This window comes from Elgaria multicarinata, chromosome 5 (assembly GCF_023053635.1).
Source record: "Elgaria multicarinata webbii isolate HBS135686 ecotype San Diego chromosome 5, rElgMul1.1.pri, whole genome shotgun sequence".
Lineage (NCBI taxonomy): Eukaryota > Metazoa > Chordata > Lepidosauria > Squamata > Anguidae > Elgaria > Elgaria multicarinata.
This window is the reverse complement of record NC_086175.1, coordinates 102,890,595-102,897,906: the sequence shown is the minus strand read 5'-3', so window position 1 is coordinate 102,897,906 and position 7,312 is coordinate 102,890,595. Positions and strand designations below refer to the sequence as shown.

General features: G+C 42.1%; 1 non-coding gene across 1 annotated transcript; it reads right to left on the bottom strand.

Annotated features, from left to right (window-relative positions):
* Positions 1–6,880: 6,880 nt before the first annotated feature.
* Positions 6,881–6,952, bottom strand: TRNAR-UCU (transfer RNA arginine (anticodon UCU)). The gene has a single exon. It is a non-coding gene; the product is annotated as a tRNA-Arg (tRNA).
* Positions 6,953–7,312: the final 360 nt, after the last annotated feature.

The window sequence follows — 7,312 nt, the reverse complement described above, 5'->3', positions numbered from 1 at the left end:
GGATCCAACCCAGGGTCTTTTCCTTCACTGGCTACCAGACTTTTAGCAGGAGTTGGCAAGGATTGAACGTGAGATGTTCTGCATGCCAAACTTGTTCCCAAATGTCACATGTAACACTCAGACATGTACCTAAATTGCTGGATGATGGAGACTATTATGATAACCAAACCCAGTCTTCTTGCCAACACCCTGTAGCCCAAGACATGTTGCATCTTATGAAATATGCAAGATAATAGCCGATACAGAGATCAAGAGTAGATATACCGGCAGTTGTCTGAACAAATAACTGAGCTGGGTCTAGTGTTCCATATATTGGTCACACTGGACTTCCAATTACAATGTGCCTTCCTGTTCTTGGTGTTGGTGTTGGGGAACTGCATACCAGAATGCTCAAGTAAAGGAAGACACAATGCATCTTACATGCAATAGAGATAAAGGATATTGGCACCTCATTTGCCTTACAGGAAACAAGTTTAGGTGGCAGTCAAGGGGCTGGACCAAGCCAGGGGTGAAGGGAAGGATAGCTCCATTTCCCTTCACGTCTGGCTTAGCTGCCCACAATGAAAACCCACATATGGAATAGAGAAAGCTGTCCTTATATTAGGTCAGAATATTTGTCCATCTAGTTTAGCCTGGTGTCCTCTAAATATCTCGGTCTGCAACTCCCATCATTCCCAGACAGCAGAAGTGGGCTGAGGATGATGGGAGTTGCAGTCCAACACATCCAGAGGGAACCTGGTTGGGGAAAGCTGATCTTGCTCAACATTGTCTATTTTGACCAGCAGCAACTTTCCAGTATTTCAGGAAGAGATCTTTCACATCAGCTGGCACCTAATCCATTGAACTGGAAATGCCAGGGACTGGATCTGGGACCCTCTGCACCCAAAACATGTGCTTTAACTCTGAACTGCACTACCATCCTTCCCTGCCCTGTGTAATAAACCGTTATTAGGATGGAGCGAACCAGCCTTATGCAACAAGTGAGCAACTAAGTATGTGTGAACCATCTTTAATGCAGCAAGTTTCACTGGTCAATTACTCCTACCTGACACTATTCTCTCTTATGAGCCATCTGGTTTTAAAAGCAACTGTTTGGGTTTGTTTGTTTTTCAATTGGAGGAATTAGAGCACACCTGCTATCTGGGGAAGTTTAGTGTCACACAACAGTAACTTGGCAGCACCACCAGCTGAAACTGGGAAGAAATAAAACCGCAACTAATGTTCTCTCAATCACTAGAATTGCATCCGTAGAATTTCTATGTGTCTGGAGATATTTTGGAAAACTCTAGCAGAGTCATCTCATATCATGAGAGGGATTTGAACTTATCTTTCAAATGTTCCAAAGCATCTGGGTTCTTAAAGCCATAATTTTGACCCTTGATTTGGATCCATTAACATTTGCCCTTGATTCATCAAAGGGGTAGCCTCACAATTCCAGACACATTTGGTTACACTGGGTATCTGGACCTATTATTTGGACAGAATATGAGACTTAGGCCACAGCTAGACCTAAGGTTTATCCTGGGATCATCCAGGGTTCGCCCCTCCCTGAGCACTGGTTTCCCTGTGTGTCACCTAGATGAACAGGTTTGACCCCTGGATGATTCAGGGATAAACCTTAGGTCTAGCTATGGCTGCTTTGATCACCTTGGTGAATGACTTACACTAGCAACAGGATGGGAGCAATGCAGCCCTACTAGTTCTTCGGGACCTCTCGGCAACATTCGATACCATTTACCATGTATCATTCTGGATCAACTGGCATGATTGGGCGCATTGGTTCAGGTCTTTCCTGTCAGGTTGTGTCTAGATGGTGGTGTTGGGGGACTACTGTAGTGATGGGTAAACAAGCAACGTTAATGTTTCCCAGATTCTCCACATATCAACCTGATCTTTGCCTCGGCTTAGTTTTCACAATCTCTGTTCATTTTGCACAAATGGGAAAATTGCACAAATCAAACATGAAAAATTGTGCAAACAAATTGCATATTTTCCAAAGTTGCACAATTTCCCCAATAGAGTAAAGCATAAATTGCACATTTTTAAAAAAATGCAATTTCAAATGCTCATTTGTTAAGAATTATACATTTTTCAAACACATGCTCAAGAATCTGCAAACATTTTTGAAGAACATACACCTGCTCATGTCTGTGTTCAAGGTTGTGAACAGGGTTGCAAATGGGGAACACAAATGGTATTTCTGTAAAAACCCTAGACTACTGTTTGGCACCACAGCCATTGGTCTGTGATGTCCTACAGGGTTCTGTTCTGTTTCCTACGTTGTTCAATATCTACAGGAAACTGCTTGGCCGGGTCTTCCAGAGGTTTGGAGTGAGATGCCATCAATATGCTGGTGGCACTCAGCTCTGTTGCTCTTTGTCACATAACTTCAAGGAAGCAGTCAACACCCTTGATTGTTGCTTAAGCTCAATAATGGACTGGATGAGGGTGAACAAGCCCAAACTGAATCCAGAAAAGAGAAAGGTCCAGTTTGTCAGAAGAGAAACCTTGGCTTTGGGATTGGGATTCAGTCTGTTCTGAGTGGAGTTGCTCTCCTCCTGAAAGATGAGATGCATAACTTGGGGGTGCACCTGGATCCTATACCGCCCTTGGATTCTCAGGGGACAGTGGTGATGAGGAACGCTTTTGCACAATTACACTGGATCTTAGCCAAAAGGCCAAAAAACCTTAGGCACTAACTGTAACTGCTCCTGGTTCAGTCTGATTGGGCAATAGTTATCCATGCCTTGGTTACATATTTCCTAGACTGCTGCAATGCACTCTATGTGAGGCGACACTTGAAGAGTGGCTGGAAGGTTCAATTGGGGCAAAATGCAGCAGCTAGGCAGTGAACCAGTGCACAATATCATGATTTATTTATTTATTTATTGCATTTCTATACCGCCCAATAGCCGAAGCTCTCTGGGCAGTTCACAAAAATTAAAACCATTAGGAACATAATAAAACATCCAACAAGGTAAAAACCCAAATACAAAATACAATATAAAAAGCACAACCAGGATAAAACCATACAGCAGAAATTGATAAAGGATTAAATTACAGAATTAAAACAGCAAAGTTTAAATTTAGATGTCAAAATACTGAGAAAATAAAAAAGTCATCAGCTGGTGACAAAAAGAATACAGTGTAGGTGCCAGGCGGACCTCTCTGGGGAGCTCGTTCCACAGCCAGGGTGCCACAGCGGAGAAAGCCCTCCTCCTAGTAGCCACCTGCCTCACTTCCTTTGGCAGGGGCTCACGGAGAAGGGCCCCTGTGAATGATCTTAATGTCCGGGCAGGTACATATGGTAGGAGGCGTTCCTTCAAATAACCTGGCCCCAAGCCATTTCTTGATCACACCCCAATACTAGGGTGACCATATGAAAAAGAGGACAGAGCTCCTGTATCTTAAACAGTTGTATAGAAAAGGGAATTTCAGCAGGTCTCATTTGTATGCATACAACACCTGGTGAAATTCCCCCTTCATGACAGCAGTTAAAGCTGCAGGAGCCCTGCCCTCTTTTGTATCTGGTTACTCTAGTATAGCTCCTGCAGCTTTAAGTGTTGTAACAGTGCATAGAATTATTATTTATTTAACAGATTTATATACTGCTGAACATATTTTTTTTTATTTTTTTATTTGCTGCATTACTATACTGCCCAATAGCCAAAGCTTATCTCTAAGTGGTTCACAAAATATGTTATAATATACATTAAAATATAATTAAAGTACATGGAATGGCTAAAACATTAATATAAAACCTTAATAAAAACTTTAAAACCAATTCAAACACCACTTTAATTAAAAACAAAGAGACTGGGAGAACATTCATTGGTAAAGATATGAGTCTTTAATTGGCACCTAAAGTTTCAGGATCACTTCCAGATGTGTCAGTGCAAAGGATATAAATAAAAAACAATAGTAAGTTCCTTAATTCATTCTGTGTTGGAGTGAATTTTTTTTAATATATTTCCCAAGTGTTTCAATATATTTATATAGCCCAATATTTTAGCAGGTCGTTGATGTACCACCCTTTCCTTCTATGTAGTGGGTACCTGGCATCCAGAATGTCAAGTATTCTGGAGCCTGTGCCATTTCCATGGAAAGTCTGAGTTGGTGGGTAGTAATTTCCCATAACTGCTATAATTCAAGTTCTTAATATCCATTGATGAACACTTGGCACTCCCTTGTCTTTCCGTTTTTGTGTAAGAGCAAAGTTAGCTGCAGACAGTAAGTGGATTATCTTTGTGACTCTTACATTGCTTTCTCTTGCCTCTCTACTCTTTACGCTTCTCTACATTCAGCAAAACTGCAGGGGGAAATGATGTACTATTTCTACATGATACATAATTATCATCTTACTTTGACATTAGACCTTTAATTCATACAGATTCTGAAGAAAATTACTAAATAATTTTGGAGCCTATGTAAGAAATTGTTTGTCCTGACATATCAGAGTCACAACTTCACAACAATTCAGGACCAACAATTGTAGCTCCTCAGCGATGAGAAAGATGTAAAACTCAGTCTTTAATGGGAGTTATATTTCAAATCTAGTTTCATGAGTTCTTGTAAGACAACACAAGCATTCCTTTTCTTGTATGGCTTCAGTCGTCAATAAACACCAAGAAAATAGCAGCACCTTCACAGAATAAAACATGGTCCTAAGATCCGCTCAGATTGGGGCTCCTCTGAAGCACATTTTCCAAAGATGGCAAAAATGGTCTCCCTCTCACGCCCGATGTCCACGGTTCGGTCCCGTCCCCCGCAAAGCTCCGTGCTCATTTCCTGAGCCCCGCTACTCACAGGGAAGAAGGAGGACCCCAGGAGGGAGAGCCACACTGCCCCCAGAGCTTGGGATGGTCCCGAGATGGCGGGAAAAATGGGGGGAAAGTTCCAGCTATCCCGGGAGAACTGAGTGCTCACCCCCAGTTCACCCCAAGATCAGCTGTGCATCATTTGGATGAGCAAGGATGACTTCGTGACCATTCCGGGATAAATAGCAGGTGTAGATTAGGCCAGAGTCACATAACTAGGATAATCTTCCAAACATGAAATAGCCTTTTGTGGACCAGGGTAGCTAAGTGTGTGGGAACTTACCCATCTGAGACATTTACTAGCAGCTATAAGACATGAGCTACACAAAGCAAATCTGCCAGTGGATGTTGTAGCAAACACTGGGAAAACAGACCAGTTGGGAAGTGCTTGAGGAGGGTAGCGAAGGCAGCTGGTGTAGCTAAATGGAGGGCTCTAGGGAACACAGAGATACCGGAAGAGTTGAGACATGCAGCTGAGGGATGTAAGCGGAGGAAAAAGAAAGATGCTGAGAGAGCGGGCCTGGAAAAGCTAATAAACTCTGCCTGTCAGGGGAACTGTATGACAGGCAGACAGCCAGAGGAAAAGCTCTCTCTTGAATCCATGGACCCATAACTGGGTTATATAGCTATGAAATCCATTTAAGCTTTAAGACTGTCCGGCCTGGCTCCCTTCCGCAATGGCCTCCCACTCCATTCCCTCTAACTCCAATATTACACAAAGGGTCCCCCAAAGCATCACAGGATGTCTTGACAGATAAGTTTGATTAGATCATGGATTCGCAACCATTTCAGTGCAGTGGACGAGTTTGAATGTTCTCACAAAATAACTGTCATGAGACTTGCCCGGTCACAAAATGGTTGCCATAAGGGTGACCAGTCACAAAACACCCAGTCCCCAGCTCAAGCTGGTGTGACTAAAAAAAAATTGTCCAAGAAGAACCTAAGTACAAAGTGGAGGTGGGAGCTGAGTTCTAAAACACAAAACTACTCTTTTGAACCGACAGTACTCTGCTCCAATTCCTATGTCACAAAAAGCAAACTGATGAGGTTCAAACAACCATCTGTCAGGTATGTTTTAGGGTGGATTCCTGCATTGAGCAGGGGGTTGGACTCAATGGCCTTCCAACTCTACTATTCTATGATTCTATGAAAGACAAGTTACTTGACCAAGAAACTGAGTAGTAAGGCATATGTCACATCTGGGCTACAAATGTCAAATATTTTCCCTCACAAAGTACAAAATTACTTGACTCACAGACTGGTGATGCTTAGAGAAATATACACACATCCAAAACAGCCACTCACACCACACATCCACCCCCGCAAAACCCAAGCGAAATGCACACTGCACTAAACAAACAAACCAGCTAATGCATACACTACATCAGTGGTTCCCAATTAGCTAAGTACTGGGGGGCCCTTGTTTTTCAAATGCCAAGCCAAGGACCCCCTACTTTTGAAAATTTTGTTATCTCTATGGTAGTTACCTGTGTGAAGCAATTTTTTAGAGAAAATAAGGGGTAGCCCCTAATAAGCAAAGGATTTTAGGGATATTAAAAAACAGACCATAAAATTTGTGATATTTGTGATATTACCACGCAAAAATGGCAATGATTTAGTTAGAAATATAAAGACAAATTTAATTTTACTAACGTCTAGTTTACAACTGAACAAATTATGACATGTCTAGCAGCTACTAAACCTAAATGTGATGGGAGAAATCATGCCTCTTTTTGTCCCGAACAATCCCTTCTACATCCAGTTCAATATTTCCTACTTTTAATCTCAAATCTGGATCAACATTGAGTCAATTTCTATGCTTGTTTTTCATATAAAAAAAAGTCTAAAATGTTTGTTCACAAAGATATGTGGAACAAAAGGGAACTAGATGTTTCTGGTGATGCTTGTTTCATGGCTGGATTTTGTTTTGTTTCAGCTATTTAAAAAAAAAACCATTAAGTTGTTTTAACAGAAACATAGGAAGCTGTCAGACCATCCAGCCTGGTATTGACTGGCAGCAGGCAGCTCTCCAGGTTTCAGGCAGGAGTTTTTCCAACCCTACCTGAAGATGCTGGGGATTGAACCCAGGGCCTTCCGCATAGAAAGCAGGTGCTCTACCACTGAGCTACAGCCTCTTCCCAAATGTTATTATTTGATGTTTAAGAGTGCGATCCTATACTCACCAGTTCATCAGCTGAGGAGCATTAGGCTAAAGTGGAACTGCAGATCCACTATTTCCTCTGAAAACACAACTCAGAAATGCTGCTGCATATTGCGGAAAGGGTCTGCCAACTACAGATACACCCACAAACATGGAGGAAATCTATGCCAGGACGGGGCCTGGTGTAAGCCATTCCTCTCCCATTGATTTAGCCCATCACACAAGAATTGCAAGATGAGATCATAAGGAGAAACTTAACAGGCTTAGCCTGTAATGTACACAGTTCTCAATAATGGATGAGGAAAGGCAGATCGGTGATTCTTCTGGAGTCTAA